This window comes from Carcharodon carcharias, chromosome 9, assembly GCF_017639515.1.
Source record: "Carcharodon carcharias isolate sCarCar2 chromosome 9, sCarCar2.pri, whole genome shotgun sequence".
Taxonomy (NCBI): domain Eukaryota; kingdom Metazoa; phylum Chordata; class Chondrichthyes; order Lamniformes; family Lamnidae; genus Carcharodon; species Carcharodon carcharias.
This window is the reverse complement of record NC_054475.1, coordinates 119739876-119761207: the sequence shown is the minus strand read 5'-3', so window position 1 is coordinate 119761207 and position 21332 is coordinate 119739876.

Below are 21332 nucleotides of genomic sequence, written 5' to 3'. Positions count from 1 at the left end.
GTCAGTGAGTGGGTAAGCGTGTGAACTTGGGTGTGGGTGGGGGCCATTACGTGCAAAAGGCAACTGTGTCATGAATGGAGAGAGATTGCAGAACTCTGCAATACAGAGGGATCTGGGTGTTCTGGTACATTAATCACAAAAAGTTAGCTTACAGCAAGTGATTAGGAAAGGAAAGAAATGTTGTTTATTGCAAGGGGAATGGATTATAAAAGTAGGGACGTTTTGCTACAGTTGTACAGGGGTTGGTGAGATTACATCCAGAGTACGGCGTACAGTTTTGGTATCCTTACTTAAGAAAGAATATAAATGCAGTATAAATAGTTCGGAGAAGGTTCACCCAGCTGATACCTGGGATAAAGAGGTTATTTTATGAGGAAAGGTTGGACCTGTATCCCCTGAAGTTCAGAAGAATAAGAGGTGATCTTATTGAAACATATAAGATCCTGAGGGGACTTTACAGGATGGATGCTGAGAGGATGTTTCTCGATGTTGGACAGACTAGAACTAAGGGACACCATTTTAAGAAAGGGGGTCTCTTATTAAAGATGGAGACAAGGAGAATTTCCTTCTCTCAGAGGATTTTAGTCTTGGAATTCTCTTCCCCAGGAACAGTGAAGGCAGGGCCAGTGAATATTTTTAAGGCTGAGTTAGATAGATTCTTGATTGACAAGGATGTCAAAGGGTATAGGGGGTAGATAGGAAAGTAGAATTGAGGCCACAGTCAGATCAGCCATGATCTTATTGAATGGCAGAGCAGGCTCGAGGGGCTGAATGGCCAAATCCTACTCTTAATTCATATGTTCATATGTTTGTATGTATGCTCATTTGTTTGAATCCGTCTCTAAATAACCAACTCCACAATTAACTCCAGAGCATCAATCCGTGAAGGTGCAACCTCTTTGAGAGAGCTGGGTTTTCAATTTTAGTAGGTCCATTGCTCAATTACGGTAATACTATCACGCCTTTTGCAATTTATATAGGTTTCCATGGGTTTCCAAGGTTTCCTGGAACTCATTAGTGAAAGCAAGGTGAGAGCAGCAATTTAGGATTCTGTGATTGTGCCTATGTCAGGCTGTCATTTAACTAGGCTTTGGCCAGCCCTGCAAATTTGGCACAAGTCCCCAGATGCTAATGAAGAGGACTTTTCAGGTTTGCCTGGGTTAGCTGTGCCTTTGCTATTTTTGGTAGTGACTAGGTCGATCTAGGTTATTTGTTTGATTTTATTCTCATTCAGCTTTATCGTACTAATTTGATACAATATGAAAACTTGGAAATATGCCACTAAGTGCTGACATCTCACAACCGCTTCCTTACCTACATGTGTGAAAGGCTTTGTCCAAAGTGATATGTGGGAATGGTCGTAATGGGAATGGCTATGTTACTCAACTAGTAATCTAGAGGCCTGGGCTAATGACCTGGAGACACAGGCTCACGTCCCACAACAACGGCTGGAGAATTTAATTCACTTAACTAAATAAAGTGAAATTAAAAAGTGATATCAGTACTGGTGATCACTGAATTGTTGCAGCACTTGGTTCATTAATGCTCGGCAGGGAAAGAAGTTTACTGTCCTTATCCGGTTTGTGACTCCAGAACTATTGTAAAGTGATTGACTCTTACCTGGCCTCTGAAATGACTTAGCAAACTGTATCAAACTGCTACAATAAAGTTGAATAAAAATAAAACCAAACAGCCCACACAGTGTTGACCTCTGCACCAGGCATGACAAAGGCACAGATCCTGTAAAGTCATCTTTCAATGACCTGGAGACTTTTGCCCAAATTTGGAGATCTGTCCCATAGCCCAGTTAAGTAATCAGCCTGACATAGTCATACTCACCATACCTTTTAGCCAATGTTCAAGACTCCTCCCGCCACTATCCTCCATGAGAATTGGTGACACAGTGATATACAGTTGGGAGGGAGTGGCTCTCAGAGTGCTCAAATATGACTTCGAACCCCCATGAAATCTCCTGGCATCAGGTCAAACATGAAAAGGGAAACCTCCTACTGATCATGACCCATTTCACTCCCTTAGCAGATGAATCAAATCTCCTCCATGTTGAAGGTCACTTGGAAGAGCCAATGAGAGTAGCAAGAGCACAAAATGTATTCAAGTTAGGGGATTTCAATAACAATCATAGAGATTGACTTGATAGCACTACTGCTATCTGAGTGGCCAAGTGCTGAAAGACATAGCTGCCAGACTGTGCTGCAGTAGATGGTGGAAGAACCAACATGAGGGAAAACCTGCTTCACCTCATCAATCTACCTGTCACACATGCATCTATCAATGGCAGTATTGATGGGAGTGACCATCATACAGTCTTTATGGAGACTAAGTCCTGACTGTACACTATAGACTCCCTCCATTGTTTGGTATGCATTACCACCATGCTGAATGGGATAGTTTCAAGATAGATCTAGCAGCTCGAAACTGGGCATCCATGAAGAGCTTTGGGACATCAACAACAGCAGAATTGTAATTCACCATCATCTGTAACCTCATATTCTGGCACATTCCTCATTCTACAGTTACCACCAAGCCAGGGGATCAACCCTGGTACAATGAGTAGTGCAGGAGAGCATGGAGCATTATCAGGTGTACTTAAAAGTCAGTTGTCAACCTGGTGAAGCTACAAGGACCACATGCATGCCAAGTAGCAGAATTATCATGTTATAATAGAGGTAAGTGATCTCATAACCAATGGATCGGATCAAAAGCTCTGCAGTCTGCAATCCTGCCATATCAAGTTGTGAATGGTGGTGGACAATTAATCAAAAAAAGGAGGATAAGATTCCTTGAACATCCCCATCCTCACCCAGCAGGTGAGTGCAAAAGACAAGACTGAAGCGTGTGCACCAGAGTGCTAAGTGGTTGATCTATCTTGGCCTCCTCCTGAGATCCCCAGCATTACAGATGCCAGTCTTCAGCCAATTCAATTCATTCTACATGATAGCAAGAAACGGCTGAAGGCTATGGGCCCTGAAAACATGTCAAGTTTAGGACCAAAGACCTGTGCTCCAAAACTAGTCACTACCTTCACCAAACTGTTTCAGTAGAGGTGCAACACTGCTATATACCTGACAAAATTGCAAAATGATAGAATGTGTTGGTGACGGTGTTATCAAGCGGCACTCAGTCACAAAGAATCTGCTCACTGATGCTCAGTTTGAACCATTCTGCTCCAGACCTCATTGGTCTTGGCCCAAGCATGGACAAAAAGAGCTGACTACCGGAGGTGAAATGGGACTGGCTGCCCTTGACATCAAGTGTGGCATCAATAAGCCTTAGTAAAATTGAAGTGATTGGGAATCAGGGGGAAAACTTCCAAAGGGTAGAGTCATACCTTGCATAAAGAAAGATAGCTGTGATTGTTAGATGCCAATCATCTCACCCAAGGCAATGTCCTAGGCCCAACTTCAGCTGCTTAATCAATGATTTTTCTCCATCATAAGGTCAGAAGTGGGAATATTTGCTGATGATCACATAGTGTTCAGTACCATTTTCAACTGCTCAGATAGTGAAGCGTTTCATATACGCATGCAGCAAGGCCTGGACAACATTCAGGCTTGGCCTACTAACTAGAAAGCAATGGCCGGGATTTTCCGTGCCCGTCAGCATCGGGCGTGTTCGGTGGCGGGAGTGGACAATGTGGCGAGAAGGCCAAAAGTCAGTTTCACGACATCATGAAACCAGCTTGCAATTGTCCGCTCTGCTTGTCATTAGCAGACCGTGTTTCCCACCATTGACGGGCTGAGCAGACAATCGCAAACTGGTTGCACGACATCGTGAAATCAATTTTTGGTCTTCTTGCTATATTGTCCCCTCACGCTACCGAACACACCTGGCCTCATTGTAATACATCAGCATATCATTATAAGGCCAGTCTGCCTTCTCACCCCTACCTGCTGGACCGTTTGCCCACATTGGCAGGAAAACATGGTGACATGTTTCACAACAGCACATAAACGACATGAACTTGGTGAGTTGCACTTCGCTTGGGACTTCATGGTTTGTTTACCTACCTTGCTTCAGTGAGCACTCACAGTCATCAGTGTCAGGCTTCACAGACAGCACCACATCACTTTTAGGGATGCTCACGGGGAGGTCTCTACCTACCAGATAACCCATATGTGGGTGGCTTTTCAATGGTTGCAGGGCAAGATCTTGCTTGGGGAAGGGGGAGAAGTGGCCTCAGGCAAGGGAAGAGGCCGTGGGATGAGAGCTGTACTGGAGAAAGAGGGTATCACACAGTGCCACGGTGTGTGTGCGGAAACATGTTGATGAATGCAAGTGACCTCAAGATAGTGAGGGATGAGGAGGCAGTCTTGGGAGATGAGGCCAGATGGAGATGTAAGGGTGTGTGTGTGAGAATGGGTGGTGATGTCCCTTGAGTGAGATGCCAGTGAATGTGTGATGGGCTTGAGTGTGTGAGTTTAGAGTGAAGAGATGGTTGCCATACCCTGGCTGCATGAACTAGATCCTTCAACCTCTATCTGCATTGGCTGGCCAACCCCTTCTGTGCTGCATTGGCACTGACCACCGCTGCCATTGCCTGCCATGCTGGATTGGTGATGCCGCTGCCCATCCTGCGACCAGAGCAGGTATAGAAGACATCATGGCGAGCCTCCGCAGTGTCCAAATGGCATTCCATTGACACGGCATTAAACCTGGGGGGGGCTACAGACTTTTTGCTTTTCGTGGACATCTTCCCTGCAGTAGTCGCGGGCTGGAAGCACTGAGATGTGAAACGTGGCTGGGCTTTAAATATGGTGCCCGGTGTGATGAAGTGGTGGGGTGATGGAGGGCGGACAAATGAGAGTCCACCCATCATTGAAACGGCGGTTTTCCCAGGAATGCATAAGTAATGTGGCAGATTTGGGACAATATGGCGTAAGAACCTGCCATCGCAGCCAGCTGGTAAAACGTCATTTTACCTGGGTGCTACTGCTGTCTGCGCAAATCTGGGACAATTCCGCCCAATATTTGTGCCACAAAAGTGCCAAGCAATGACCATCCCCAAGATGAGAAAATTCAACAGCCTCCCCTTAACATTCAATGACATTACCATTGCTAAATACCCCACTATCAACATCCTGGTGTCATCATTGACCAGAAACTGAACTGGACTAGTCATATAAATACCGTGGCTACAAGAGCAGGTCAGAGGCTAGGAATCCTGTGGCGAGTAACTCACCTCCTGACTCCTAAAGCTTGTTAATCATCTACAAGGCACAGTCAGGAGTATGATAAAATCCTTTCCATTTGCCTGGGAGCTCCAGCAACACTGAAGAAGCCCAACACCATTCAGACCAAAGCAGCTTGCTGATTGGCACCCCATTCACCATCTTAAACATCATTTCCTCCATCTGCAGCGCAGAATGTGTACTACATACAAGACGCACTGCAGCAACTCACCAAGGCTCCTTTGACACCATCTTTCAAACCCACAATCTCTACCATACGGAAGAACAAGGGCAGCAGGTGCTTGGGAACACCACCACCTGCAAGATCCTCACCGAGCCACACCCCATCCTTACTTGGAACTATATTGCCATTCCTTCACTGTCAAAGAGTCACAATCCTGGAACTCCCTCCCTAAAAGACCCTAACTGTGGTTGTACCTACACCACATGGACTGCAGCAGTTCAAGAAGGTGACTCACCACCACCATCTCAAGCGCAATTAGAGATGGGCAACAAATGGCCTTGCCAATAATGCTAACATCCCACGATTAAATAAAACATTTGTGCACAGAGGCTACTTTCATCTACACCTTCAAGGCTTGTGCAGCTGATCTGCACTTTGGAGATCTGACCTATCAGATCAGCAGGGATGTTACTGCTGCTGTGTCACTTTGGACTTCAACTGAGGACCAAGATGACCAAGACTAAGAGCAGGAGCAGCAGGATCAAGGGCAGCAGCAGCCTGCTGTTCACTCCCTCTAACTGCACAGGAGAGGAGGGCGCATCAGAGATGTACAACTTGCAGGAAGCCATACTTGAAACACAGAATCTGCAGACAGAGATTCAGCTTCTCAACATGTTAAAAAAACAATGTTTCAGGGGCTTAGGATGCAGACATTTGCAACATTCTGGAACAAAACCTGCTAACCTGGTGGCCATGTTTTACCAATGGCTGTCAAAGCCACCACCGCCCTCAACTTCTTTTCCTCTGGATCTTTCCAAGGCTTTTTTGTCCAGCTGGCAGCCCACAAATGCGTAAGACAGGTGACTGATGGCTTGTTTGCCAGGACTGCCAATTATGTCAACTTTGCCTGCAATGACCCCAGTGAGAATGAACAGAAGCTCAGGTGTATGGCTCCAGTTGGCCTCCCACAGGTGGAGGAGTCATCAACCGCAAGGATCAGGCAATTGGGGGATTCACCCAGAAATGTTCATCATCCAAAAGGGTTTCCACTCCAACAATGTGCAGCAGCTCTGCAACCACAAAAAGACATTTATGTAAGTGTGCACAAGATTCTCACGCAGCTGCCATGATGCTTTCATCCTGCATGAGTCCACCTTCCCAAAGATCTTTGTATCTGGAAGCAGATTTACCAGCTGGTTGCTCTGAGACAAGTGATATTCATTTAAAAAGTTCCAACAGTCCGCCAATCTGACAATACAAAAGCAACATCCCAACCCTCATGACACTAACACAAATAACCAATCCTTCCTTTCATAGTGCCCCCATTGCTCAGTGCTAATTCTGTCACCAGGTAGCTAGGAGGCCTCCATCTCTCCATCTCTGACAGCCAAGCATGCCAAGACTCCACTGATGTCCAGCACGTTCTCCTCTGCAGCTGTCAGTTCAGGACCACCTCTGGTTCTCTGCCTCTCCTTTGTGATCCGTGGTCTCCTGTAAGAAGTGAAAGAAGAGACTCATGAGTGAGTGCTATGGCATGTGTTGGTGGATGGATGGACAGCATTTATCAATGGTGACTTTGAGGAGGAGGCTCTTGAATAAAGATGGGCTATATATTGTATTGGATGGACAAATGGAAATATGAGGAAATGCATAAATTGAGAGAGATGGATGCACCTGGAAGCTGAGTTGGTGCGAGGATGATGTGCAGGAGCAAGCCTGAGAAGGCAGAGTGGCCTGGTGTGATGATAGGCATGCCAAGATAAATGTGCTACTATACTCACCTTTTCTGCCATTACCCACTTTTGGTATTAAATCTGTGAGTGTGGCACCACTGGTGTTGATTTCATGGGTACATAGGATCATAGGAATATAGGAAGGTAGGAGTATGGGAAGGGGAAATGGGCTCCTTAGTTCCTTAAGCCTGCTCTGTCATTCAATGGGGTCATGGGTGACCTATGACCTAACTCCATATGCCCGCATTTGCCCCTTACACCTTAATACCTTTGGATAACAAAAGTCTAACAAACATAGATTTAAAATTTACAATTGATTTAGCATCAATTGCAGTTTACAGAGGAGAATTCCAAACTACTACCATTCCCTGTGCATAGAAGTATTTCTTTATCTTATTCCCGAAATGTCTGGCTCTAGTTTTTAAACTTTTCCCCTTAGTTCTCAACTCTTCAACCAACAGAAATAGCTTCTCTCTATCTACCCTATTCGTTCCCCTTAATATATTGCAAACTTTCCCCAAAAGACCCTATAACCTTCCAAATTCCATGGAGTAGAACCCTAGTTTGTGTAATCTCTCTTCTTAATGCTTGGAGTCCAGGTATTAACCTACACTCCCTCCAAGGCCAGTATATTCTTCTTAAGGTATGGTGCCCAGAGCTGCTCAAGATGTTTAGGGCTTAGTATAGCTGTAGCATGATATCAAATCCCGAGTCTTCCAAATATAAAGGTCAGCATTTCCTTTTTGGTTATTTTCTGTACCTGTTTGACATCTAATGATGTGTATCTGGACTTCTAAGTCTTTTTAGACCTCTACTTGTTTCAGCTTTTCACCATTTAGAAACTTTCCCATTTTTCCTTTTACGCCCAATTGGAGTAGCTGATTTCCCATGTGCTTACATTGAAATTCATTCAGCATGGTTTTACCTATTCACTTAGTCTATCAATCTCTCTTTGTAATTCTACACTTCCATCTGCACTGCTTATAGCCACCTATCTTTGTGTAATTGGAAAATTTGGATATGCGGCTTTCTATCCCAACATCTCAGTCATTAATAAATACAGTGAGTAGTTGAGGCCCCAACACAGATCCCTGCAGTACACCATTAGCCACATCCTGTCAGTTACCTGCCTATTATCCTAACTCTTTTTTTCCTGTTGCTCAGCAAATTTACTAAACAGGTCAAAAAAATTGCCTTCAAATCTACAGACTTCAAACTTTTTATGAAGCTCTTTATCAAAGGCCTTTTAGAAATCCATTTAAATAACATCTATAGACAATTGCTGGGATTTTCCGTGCCTGCCGGTGTTGGACGTGTTCAGTGGCATGAGCAGACAATATGGTGCAATCGATTTTACGACGGCCTGAAACCAGTTTGCAATCATCCACTCAGTCCGCCGATGGTGGGCTGCATTTCCTGCCATTGGACATCGGGAGCCTCAGTGTAATACATCAGCATATCATTATTAGGCTTGCCCGCCAGAATCGTCTGTCCATGTCGGCGGGAAATCACGCCGGTGTAGAACACGTCTTGACAAGTATGATGTGCAGAAGTCAGGACTTACCTGCCAGGTCTATGCTCACGTCGCGGACAACCGAGGATGCTGGAGCCTGATACCAGCAGCATGCTGGAGGAGCATCCGTGACATGCTGGGTGGATTCTCATGGACATGGCTCTGCTACATAGCAGTGCATGGAAGTTGGATAACCACCTTTGATGCTTACAATGGGTGATGGTCGAGGGGGTAGGAGAGGAAGGGCTAGGATCGGCTGGGAGAGGAAGATGTGTTGGGGGCAAGTGAGGTTGGGAGTGGGCAAATGAAGGTGTCAGTAGAGTGAGGTTGGGAGATGGAAATTAGGGTGTTGGGGGAGGTTGGGAAGGGAGGAGGGAGAATGGGGGAGGAGGGGCTAACGGGGGAGAAGACAGCAACTGGGGAAATACGTCTAAGGCGGGGTGGAAGGCACAAGGGAAAGAGTGCACAGAGGGGAGGGTGTCCATGGAAAGGAAGGGGTGCTGAGATGGGATGGTGTTTGGGGTGGAGGAAGTGGTGTGGAGAGGGGAGGGAGCAAGGGTGGAGGAAGAAGTAAGAGTGGCGGAAGGATTCAGGAAGGGGGTAGTAGTAAGGCTGGTGGAAGAAATGAGGCTGGAGTAATAGATAAGGCTGGAGGAAGGAGCTGAGAGGGAGAAGGGACTGAGGGGGGGCAGAAGAGGTGAGAGTAGTGGAAGGAGTTAGGAAGGGGGAGCGTCTAAGCAGGGGGGACTCCAGGGGGAGGGAGGACAGATGGGGAAGGTGTCCCAGGGAGGAAGGGGTTCCAGGGGGAAAGGGGTGTGAAGGGGAGAAGGGGTGCGGAGGGGGGAAGGGTTGCAGAGGGGGGATGTGCAGGTGAATGTGCATGGGAGCGGTTGGATAAGTCCATGTCTGCCTCCTGGAGAGTGAACTGAGTGTGGGTGTGGTGTGAGGGAATGGTGAGAATGACAGAGGGCAGAGTGAGGTGGTAGGGTGGGAGGGTGAGAGTTCGATGGTAGCAATAGAAAGGATAGCGAGTTTGGTTGGCAGGGACCCAGAGGCAGACATAGACGGAGGGGGTGGGAAGGCGGGCGTCAGGGAGGTGAATGTGGATGGGGGTGGGATTTCCGGGAAGAAAGGGAGCCTACACGTTCACCTGGGCATCCCCGAAGGAAAAGGGTTGTGGCTGGTAGGTAACAGAGGGGATGTGGAAGGTGATGCCAGGGGAGGGTAAAATACGGGGGAGTGCACAATGCAGTGAAGCCAGACCATGCTTGCTAAATCGAAAGAAGAATGAGAATTATGGTGGGCGAGCTCAGGTGCTACATGGGAGTCTGATCAGTGGGTGGGCGGAGATGCAGGTCAGCTCAGATGGACAACTGAAATTGAACCCCAGCAGACAGCATTCAAAATGCTCAGGACATTGAGATGAGTGTGATGGATTGAAGTTCCCCAGGCTCCAAAAGGCTCTGCCACACACATACTTTTCTCTCCAGAATCACTCATGGACCGGCTTCTCCCTCTGCGGTGATGGGTCTTCTGGGCTGCCCATTTCCACCTCTTCACTGGAGGAGGAGTCCTCTTGGCTGCAGATGAGGATCTGGCTGGCTGAGGGTTTTGGTCCCTTGGCAGAGCTCACTGAGAACCAAAGTAGAGCTAAGTAGTGCATGGCAGCAGAGTCAAAGGCAGGAGAGAGAGCACTCACAGTTGCGTTGAGAGAGGGATGATGTGATGCAGGATCTGCAAGTAAGCGTTTGCCACGGACCTCACTGTCATAGCAGGCAGGGTCCACATCCTCACCAGTCAGCACAATGGCACAGTCCTCAAAGTGAGTGAGGGGCCTAATGTGGGCCACTCCACCCCTGGTCTGGGACTTCTCCTTGCTGATGTGAGCAGGCTTCTCCTGTATGAAAGCAAATGGAGAGACTGTGAGCAGGATGCATGGCACTGCGTAGAGTGGTGAGTGATGCCATGGACAGTATTGAGGATGTGAGCATCAGAGGATATGAGCCTGATGGAGATATGAGGGTGTGTGTGAGAGTTAGTGGTTTTGTCCCTTGAAGTGTGAGATCCCTGTTAATGTGTGAGCGTGTGACTTGGGAGTAATGAGAAGAGTGAGTTACCCTGGCAGAAAGGATGAGACCATTCATCCTGTAGTGGCACTGGGTGACTGTCCTCTTTTGCAGGGCATTGGTGCTGACCACCACTGCCACCGCCTCCCAAGCCTAGTTGGTAATGCCGCTGCCCATCCTGTGGCCAGAGCAGGGGTAGAGGACATCGCAGCGGGCCTCCATGACATCCAACAGGCATTCCAGTGACACGTCATTAAACCTGGGGGCTGCAGTCTTTTTGCTTTTTGTGGACATCTTCCCTGCAATAGCCGTGGGCTGGAAGCACTGAGATGTGTGTGTGCAGCTGGATTTTAAATATGGCGCCCGGCGTGATGAAGCGGCTCTCTTGTTCACCTGCCCGTCATCGAAACAGTGTGTTTCCCAGGAATAATGTGGCGGGATTGGGATAATACAGAGTGAAAACTCGCTATCACAGATGGCGGGTAAAACATCATTTTATCTGCCCACTACCCTACTTCGTGCAAATCTGGGACGATTCTGCCCAATAATACTGCTTTATCAGTTATCAGTAAGGAGCCTATATTGCTTCAGACAACCCCCTTTTTTGTTATGTATTTGTAAAGCTTTTGGGTTGATTTTCATAACTCTTCTAAATTTTTTCACACTCCTTTTTTGTAGCTTTTACTCTCTGTTTTGTCACAATTTGCAGTTCTTTGCATCTTTCCCATTTCCCAGGATTTGAGCATTTTTTTGTATGCTTTTAGTTTTACGTGGTCTCTTTAGTCCTGCATGACCTCCAGCCATGCCTTCTTTGTTTCGCCTGCATGCTTATTCCTCCTACCTGTAAAGGAAGAGGGTCTCCCTGTTGGCTCTTTCAGCCTCGAACAGCACTAAAATGAAGCACATCCTCTGAACACTTGGCCTCCATTCTGCTTATTCCTTTTGTTGTGCTCCTAACTCCAAAATTCATCAAATTGCAAATCTGGATTGTCCTTTTAATACTTGCATTGAAATTGCCCCTTGCAGCTGGGAATGACTGGGTTACATGAAGTGACTGGGTTAAAAAACCACTCAGAAAAGTGCTACACTTACTTTTGGATTTCCCATTAATCCCACATCTCCCAACACATTGCAAAGTTACAATGTAGTCCTTACTTTCAAGTCAATTTGTACATTGTGTTTAACATAGCAAGCGTGGCTGTTTAAACAGGTTAAGTTCTGTATATTATCATAAATCTGCCTATCTATTAATTGAATAACCATGATCTGGTACAACGTTTAAACAAATGCTTTCCAAAGTCAATTGGCTACATTTTGCAAGTCCCTGCCAGGCAGGTTTTTTGCAGTGGGGCATGTCAAATAGGGCGGGTGCCCACCCCACCACATTCCGACCTGCCCACCTCCAAGCTCACCCCCATTATACTGGTGAGGTTGGGGGACGGCTGGGGTGTGGTGGTCTGGTGCTGAAATTAGCAGCCTGCCCGCCATATTTAAATAGATAATCAAAGGTCAATGAGATGTTACCAAGCCAATTGACCCTGATAATACACTGCCCACAGCATAAAACGCTTGGCATAGGCAGCTGGATGGGAGCGGGCAGCCCAATTTTTAAAAATAATCACTTCAAAAGGGCAGGAAGGAGGGGGGGAGTGGGATTGTGTCTTCAGAGGCTGCTCTTTGCCGATCAGGGGACAGCCCCCCCTAATATAGAACTCCCCTTTCCTTCTACCCACCCATTTCCTTAAACCCACCACTCCTTCGGCCTGCCCAAACCCTCACTACCCAAGACCCTGGATGTACCTGTTTCCGGGGATCCCTGGAGCTTCTTCCTCCCCGCCTTGCTGTCCCGGCAGTACCCACTAATGAGCTCTTGACACTGCTGGGACCGATGGAGCTGCCGGCCAATTGGAGTGAGGGCTCTTGTTTAGCCGGCCCTCAGTATGTCATGGCTGCAGGGTGAGCCAATGTGGAACGGATCAACTCCACGCCAATTACGCTTCTGGGTTAAGCCCAATGTGATCGCATGTGCATCCATGCACAAGCCAAATTCAATGGCATGGATTTCTGCTGGACTCTTAGGCTTGCTGCAGCTACTTAAATATTGAACACTCTAGTTTGTTGAAGTCCCGAGAGGATTGATCTCCAACATTAAACATTTTGAACGTGGAACAATGATAATACATGAAGCATTTACAAGCAAATTTATGAAGTCAATCTAATATCATGACATGCATGGAACACCATCCAAATGGGCCTAGCGGTGTGAACCAATCCCTCAGGCAGCATTTATTCACTCATAGTAGTTGGTGGTGGGGAAACCCTGTGAAATTTGGAATGCTATCAAATCTGCCAACTTATGTACAATAGCATGGATCTATTCTGCAATCAAGTCAAAATATAGCCTGAGCTCCAGACACTTGTAATGCACCATGTTTATTTTATGGTCAGCTGATCACACTGAATTCAATAGGATCAGCTAATTTAATGCTTTATTTTAAAGACTGAACATTCTAGCAAGGTCTCAGGACTGAGGAAGAAAGAAAAGCCTCTGAGGGACATGCACCTAGCATTCAGTTTACATATGGTACAAAAGCTACAATGCACCTGTAAAGTGCAGGCCTAAGGTAGTCACCTCTAACATGCCCTCAGTATCATCTTACTGAAGCCTCAGCTCCAACTTGACAATAGAGGAAGGCCTAGGCTTTCTTTCTGCTACAAAGATGTGCGTGCTTGTTCACTCACTCACAGCGGGAGGAATGTGGATGGGGCAATAGAGCCACATCTGGGGCTGGATTTTCACGGAGGAGGTGGGTTCATTTCTGGATCATCAACTCTCCCCCGATGCGAACTGGGAACTGACTGGCATATGCATCAAGGGGGTGAAGCCTAATTGATGAGGGGTCAGGAGTGGCAGTAATTTAGTGGCTGGACTGTTTGGCAATGGAGGCGGGACACTAGGGAAGTGGGTTACGTTCTGCCCTGACTCAGCAGGCATTGCTGTGGCTTCTTTCTGTGAATGAATTAAAAAAGGAAAGAATCTGTATCTTCAACTTGGCCAGGGAAAGCTGGAACCTGGCGATAGGGACATGTTAGTGTTACTCAGGTTTAGTTGTTGTGGGAATCAATTTTCATCAAAACTTCCATTTTTGTGAAAGCACATAAACGTTTTTCAATGCTACCAGATCTGTTCCCGATAGGCTAGAGCTGTTCGCTTTATGCAGCTGCCAACAATTGCCTAACCCCCATGAAAATCTCAGGATGTTAGAAGACGAGTTCTTAATGAATGCGCCCAATTAGCAATGTGCGTGACTTCACTTTTCTGCCCTACCCTTGACCTCGGGAAAATTGGCAGAGTTGGGAATGGAGGTGGCAGGCAGGCACACAGACAATTGGTGTTGCCTGCCACTATGCCAACCCCTCATTCAGTGCAAAGAAATCTGATCCCCAATCTGCATTGCTAATGAAGAATTTCTATGCACTGTTTTGAAAGTTACACACAATCCTCAGCAGCAGACATTAATTGAGAGGAGGGCACTTAACCTTTTTCAAAGAGCTTGCATGGAGGCCATTATAGGAGTAAGTGAGGGAATACAAGTGGGCCCATGCCAGCCAAACAAATTTCAGCTTCCTCTGCTTGCCTGCATTTAGCGCTTCATCAACAGTTAAGTTCAGGCAGCCACATCTTTCCTTCTGCTGCCAGGAACCATTTAGACTATTTTACACCAATCTTTTGTCAATATGCTCCCTTTTCTTCTTCCAAGGCTCTCCCCAGATGAGGTCACTATCATCAGGGAGCAGCAGGAAGCAGTCCTGCCACCTAATCACACGTCAAGCATTGCAAACTCTGCAAGCACAGTAACATCCACTTAGGGAGCAGATAGAAGGGAATCAGCAGGAAACATCTGGTGAGGAACTGAAAAACAAAGGGGAGGGGGGAGGGGGCAAGTAGAGTTGGCAGAACAACAGCAGCTTAAGGATGAGGCAAGGGATAAGGTCGGATGGGTTACATCCCGAGCTAAATCATGAATCAGGTGAAACTCTTCATGGAGACCTTGGAGAATTTTTAGGCCTTTCTGCATGGAATGTCCCAGCACATGCAACAGTGTTGCTCAGTCATCCATGTAAGCATTCAGGAGGGTTTGACAGAGTATCCAAGCACTGATGTAGTTTTATTTGTCAACTCTGTCATGATTGATAACTTAGGTTCCATTGCATAGAAGGTTTTCACTGGTGGCCTATCAAGTGTGGGGGATTTGCTTGAGAAATCCTTGTTAGTAGACTTCACACTTATTAGGAATGTTCAGAGATCCTGATTGTTACATCCAGTAGTGAGGGTATAGCAAGTGAAGAAACAGGCAAGCACCTGACTTTTCAAGGTGTGATGCCATTTATCCTTCCTAACCAGCAGCTGTCAAGCAGAAGGGGCAGGTGGAGAACGGCAGCCAGATTGGCACAAGATGCTGGCAGCCATGACAGGACCATCTCGTGACTTAGCTGAAAAATGGCATTCAGCACAGGTGAATCACAGGTCCTTGCTGAGGAGCAGCATCATGACACCACGCCTGCTCCACCTATTGAAGTGACACTGAGAAGGAGATTAGATCCGCTGTGGAGATTGACACAAGTTTCACCTGCCTGAAAGACCATGTCAGTAAAAAGTATTATCATTGCAAAAACCAGTTTTAGTTGACAGTGTTTAATGAAATACTGTACCGATAAATTAACAAATATAGAAATCTGATAACAGAAGGGCAGAAATTTGACAGCCTTGCAAAATACCTTGGTTTCACCTTGCAGAAGAAGGAGCGGAATTAAAAACTATGGCCTACATTGTAATAATTAATACACTTCATTGTGTTCAATCCTTTGAGATGTTTTGGCATGAAAAATATAATATAGATGTATAACCAAAATGCATAATGAAGAATAGTCGGCATGGATTTGAAAGGAAGATTATGCTTGGCCAGCCTAATGTAATTCTTTGAAGAAGGGACCGAAAGAGTAATTCAGTATGTCATATTGTTACATTATTCCAATATGATTTAGGAACTATGCATATGTATACATAACCGGAGTGCCAGATCACTCGCTACTGCTCTACAGTCTGTGTGTCGAAGTAACAATACATCAGCCTGCAGCACATGGTGTGATTTGGGAAATACATTTAATGAAGCTCCAATGTTTGAGCCTAAGTGTGTGATTATTTTGAACTTCTGAAAACCACGAGACATAACACAGTAGATGTAATAAACTTGGATTTCAAGAGGCTTTCGATAAGATATTGCCTAGTTAACTCATGACAAAGATCAGGGATTTGGGGTCAGGGCAAGTAGCAGAATTGATTACAAGCTGGCTATAGAACAGAAAGCAGAATCAGCAGAGGTTAAATTTATTAACTCAGATTGGTTGAAGGTGAGAAGTAGTGTTCCCACAGGGATCAATGCTGAGGCTATGGTAGCTTACCATTTAATGGGGGGGTGGGGGGGGTGGGCGACGGTGATGGGTGGTGGGTTCTTGTGATGCATTGGGCAGTGCCTTTGCTTCTGAGACAGAAGCTCAAGGTTCAAGTCCCACTTCAGGACTTGATGGCAAGGGAAGGTGTATTCTTAATGCAATCAAACAGGTTGAGTATCAATCTGCAAATCCTTCCAATTTATGCCCATGCAAGTGGTAAGAGTAGGAGGGATTCCTGGTTATCCATGTGATGGAAAGAGAATTGGATGGGCTAAAGGTGTGTGTGCAAGCAGATGTGCAACTGTCCTGACATTACCGGCTCCATTGTGGTGTGAGCAATTCAGACCTTACAATTTTAAATGATATTAAGGGATATGGAGATAGTGCGGGAAGATGACATTGAGGTAGAAGATCAACCATGATCTAGTTAAATAGCAGAGCAGGCTTGAGGGGCCGAATGGCCTCCTCCTGCTCCTATGTTCCTAATGAAATGATTTGGGCTCTGAAATTGGAAGTACAATTTCAAAATTTGCTGATGACACTAAATGAGGGAATAGGGTGGGTACAGTTAATACTGAAGAAGACTATGGTAAAATACGAGTACAAACCTTTTAAAATAAACTTGAAGAATATATGTGTCAATGACAAATTAATTCCAATATTGGTAAGTGTGAGGTGGTGCTCTATGGGAAAAGAAATGAGGAGGTCATGAACACCCTTGAAAAGAAGAGTCTAAATGAAGTACAGGAACAAAAGAGCCTCGGCTTATGAATTCGCAAAGCATTATAAGTGGCAACACAAATGCCCTAAAAATATAAACAAAGCATTGGATTGAAAAGCAGAGGGGTTGTGTAAAGCAGATGCGGTACTTTGGTTAGACCATATTTGAGTTACTATGCAAAGTTTTGAAGTGTGAAATTGCCTCACATATCACCAATTGCAGCAGCACTATGGAGGCCTTGTACCACTTTTCCCTTGTTGTCCATGCTAACAGCCATTCCCTGCTCAGGCCCACGCACTGTTTTTGAGGATATGGACGCATACAGGTACGTCTCCTGCATTCAGTGGAAGGTGTTCGTTTGGCAATATCCTAATGTTATTACAACCCAACCAGCTGATGTGATAGCAGGATCCAAAATTTGGGCAATGCATGGGCAGACAGCCTCTTCATTGTTCACTCAAGAGAAAGCTAGTATGAAGCTGGAAGATGGGCCTTGCATTAGTGTTATTTAAAGTACCAGTCACCCTAATTACCGGCAAAGTAATTTCGCGGAACTTTTTCTATTGCTAAGTGTCTAGAAGTACTCTGGAGTGTTTTGGGGGATGTTTTGGTGAGCTCCTGGATTTGCCAAAGAGGGTTGCCACATCCTCACAGGCGGGGAGTTTAGGGGTGGGGCGGGGGGAGCTGTTGGCATGTGTGGTGGTGTATGTTTGGGCAGTGGATTAGGCAACCTGTTCTCACAAAGGCTGCAACAGGTATGGGGACAGCAGTGACAGCATCTCTGGATCTGCAGCACAACAGAGAGGTGGAGCAGAGGGTGTATACAGTGCAAGCTCTGTGTGGTGCCCTCTGCCACATTGGAGCCAGATTCTCCCATGCTCCTTGGCAATGACAGGAGGCTATCTGGCAGGCCAGCCAATGCACCGGGCATCTCAACGTGCATGGCCATTAAGCGCTTTCCTGTACATTGGCCCTTTAAGGTCCACAACTGAGTCCTCTGCAGCAGAACTCGTCAGCCACATCACCCTCTGGTGAGCTGGCAAATAAACCAACTTTACCTCTGGCCTGGTTACAGGCCATTCATGCCCAGATAACTCACCATGTGCTGACCTCACTTCTGTACTGGCCTCCAGGGTAAGTGCAGTACCAGTGTCCATGTTGGTGGCTGTGAGTATCGGTTCAAGTGATGAGGCCTCTTCATTAGTGCTGAGCTGTTGCTCCCTTTCTTCTTCCAGTGGCTATTTTGGCTGGTCATGTGGCAGTTCTTGGGGTCTGAACACAGAAAATCAAAAGGGGAAAATAGCTGAGAGGGAAGGGGTTGGATGGAAAGCAAAAGGCCTGTGTTGACAACACCAGCAGCTAGCTCAGCATGCCAGATAGCAGGATGAATGTCAATTGGGAGATGAAAAGGGGCAAAAGGCTGGAACACACCATCACCTTAATATTCTGAGTGACATCGAATGCCACTGTCCCATTCCAGCCAGCTAGCTCCATGATGCAGAAAATCATATCCTTTGTAGCGCTCAGGAGATTTAAGTCTCCTTACCTCTTGCCTGTTCTACTCTGCTGCTTTATATTTTGTGTCATCTTGTTCAGCAAGACACATGGATAAATGTTATTGATTGTGTAGGACAAAGTTTGGGTGATGTGCCTGTCATAGTTGAATGGTTGGGGTATTTGGAGACAGTGAGAGGTGGGTACAAGGCTGGCAGTACTGGTAGGTGTGTGAGGGTGAGGTGGAGTATCTGGATTCTGGATGGTATATGTGAATCCTGAGTGCCAGGGACTGCTGCTGGGTGAGTGATGGTGGTATGGTGCACTGAGCAGTGTGAGAGATTAGTTGTGTGGTGGTTAGGAGATCTCATGTGAATATCCATTCACTGACTTTACACATTCGTGTGAGTCTGTGATCTTGTGCCACTGCAGCCAGATCTCTCTAGCCACCTGATCCCACTTCCTTTTGAGGCTGGCTCTTGGGGGTCTTCTGGCCTCCCGCTGAACAATGGCATCTCTCCTCCTGCCCACCTGCCTCTTTCCCTACATCTGTCACTCTAGAACCTCTTGTCTTTCCTAGTGTTCTCTTTGAATAAATTGTATTGCAGCAATATTTTTGTACAGCTTCCCTCACTTGTCTTTGAGGAAAGCAGGCTGGTTGTACCATGTGATCGGCAACAATGCTACCAGGATCTCCTGATGTGCACAAAGGCCACAGGATACTTGAATAAACTTGAGGGGAGGAGGGAGTGGAATAAACTTTTGACTAAACTTGAGGTCATCCAAAACTGTCAGCCGAGCCTTAACTTGCAGCAAGTCCTGATGTTCCCTGAACATCCCTGTTCTCGTTGACTTACATTGGCTCCAGTCAAGCAATCTTGATATTAAAATTTTCATCTTTGTTTTCAAATCTGTCCATGATTTTGTTCCTCGCTATTTCTGGAATCTCCTCCAACCATACAATCCTCCGAGATATCTGCGCTTCCTAATCTTTGTGCATTCCCAATCATAATTTCTTTACCATTGGCGGCTTTGCCGTCAGTTGCCTAGGCCCTAAGCTCTGAAGTACCCTCCCTACACCCCTCTGCCTCTTTACCTCTCTTTCCTCCTTTAAGACACTTCTCAAAATCTTCCTCTTTGACCAAACATTTGCTCATTTGTCCTAATATCCCCTTGCGTGGCTCGGTGTCCGTTGTCAAACTGCAGGTACAATACACCTTTAAGAGAATGTGAACAGATTGACTACAGTGTCATACTTTGTTTTATAATTCTCCTGTGAAGTGTCTTGGGACCTATGTTCTCTCTAAGGTGTGTGTGCGTGTGCACAGCTGCACAACTACTTGGACTGTTCTGATCATTCTAATAGGCCATGTAAAACAACGAGCTCAAGCAGGGGAAGGGCAGAGCTGAACATTAAACCTCAAATTCAAAAGCTCAAGCAGCTGGAGAGAGAGAGAGAGCAGGAAATGATATTGTGCTTGGAGGAGATTCAAGTGTGGGAAAAGTGTAGCCTTGACTGGACAAGCAGCAAGTTTGAACAGAGGGAGGAACCTGATGTGTCCTGAAATGAGAAGGCTGGAACATGAGGGGCCAGATAAGGTCTCTGAACCTTCCGTGATAGACCGTGCTTCAGAAGGTGCGGCTACTCCAGGTTCACCGGTCAAGTGTTGTAGGATGGGGAGCGATTTGGGAAAATAGCCTGATAGTCGATGAGCCTGAGTGGCGCAGCCAGGGTTGAACTGAATGAAAGTGATGGGTCATGTGATTCAGGAATGCTCAGATCAGCCTATTCCCATTTCTATACCAATTATAGATGAGGACTTTGGTTGACTTTCCTTCTCTCTTTCCTATGAGTATAGTTGTGTTGCCCAGATAACTCCAGTGGCTGAGATCTGATAACTTAGTCCAGATTGGAGACAGCTTTGGGGCTTTGCTGGTCTGCTTTTGTTTTGCAACCATCTTCAGTGCTGAGCATTTTTAAGGAGTTCAGCTTATTTATTTTATGGAAAAGCTAATGGCTTTATCTAAAAAGGCTAACAACTTCAGGCTCTGTGCAATGAACCCAACAGAAACAATAAAATTCAGAAGATACAAGTATGCTTTTTTCATATATTGTTCCAGCTCTCAGGCATTGCAGTGCAGAATCAAATGGCTGCCAGTAAGCATTATTTCTTGTTACTTCTTATGCTTGACAAGACAATAAGCTTCATCAGGTAAGATTTATCAAGTTGCCTGAGACACTTTCTTTTCTCATTGTGCTTTTATTTTTTTTCTCTTTTATGAGGGTGGGGTGTTGGTGAGGGGAAACATCATTCCACTATTTCAATTTGCAGTATGGGGCATCCTTCTCCTCCATTGCAGATAGTCAGGAATCTTTAACAAATAACCTTTAAACATAAAGCACAACACCCAACATCCCCCTCAATGAAAACAATGTTTTACTCAATGTGAGAAGATGAAATATGAATGATGTAAGGAATATTAGCCTGTAGGCAACAAGGTGATTTCTCACACAATGCTGCGACCTGCAAAAGTCCTGACAAGTTGATAATGGGCATTCCACTGAAAATTAGACTGTATGTAGGCATTAGAAAGGGTGCAGAAACCATTTACGAGAATGGTTCCTGGGATGGACAGGTTGGAGAAACTGGGGGTTGTTCTCCTTGGAGAAGAGAAGATTAAGAGGTGATTGGATAGATGTGTTCAACATGATGAGGGATCCAGACAGAGTAGATAGAGAGCAACTGTTCCAGTTGGCAGTAAGGCCAAGAACCAGAGGACATTAATTTAAGTTGATTGGCAAAAGAACTAATAGCGACATGAGGAAAAACATTTTTATGCAGCGAGTGTTAGGACCTGGAATACACTGCTGATACTGCGATGGGTACAGATTCAGCCATAGTTTTCAAAAGTGAATTGGATGATCATCTGAAGAGACATTAAACTTCTGGCCTACAGGGAAAAAGTGGCAGAGTGGA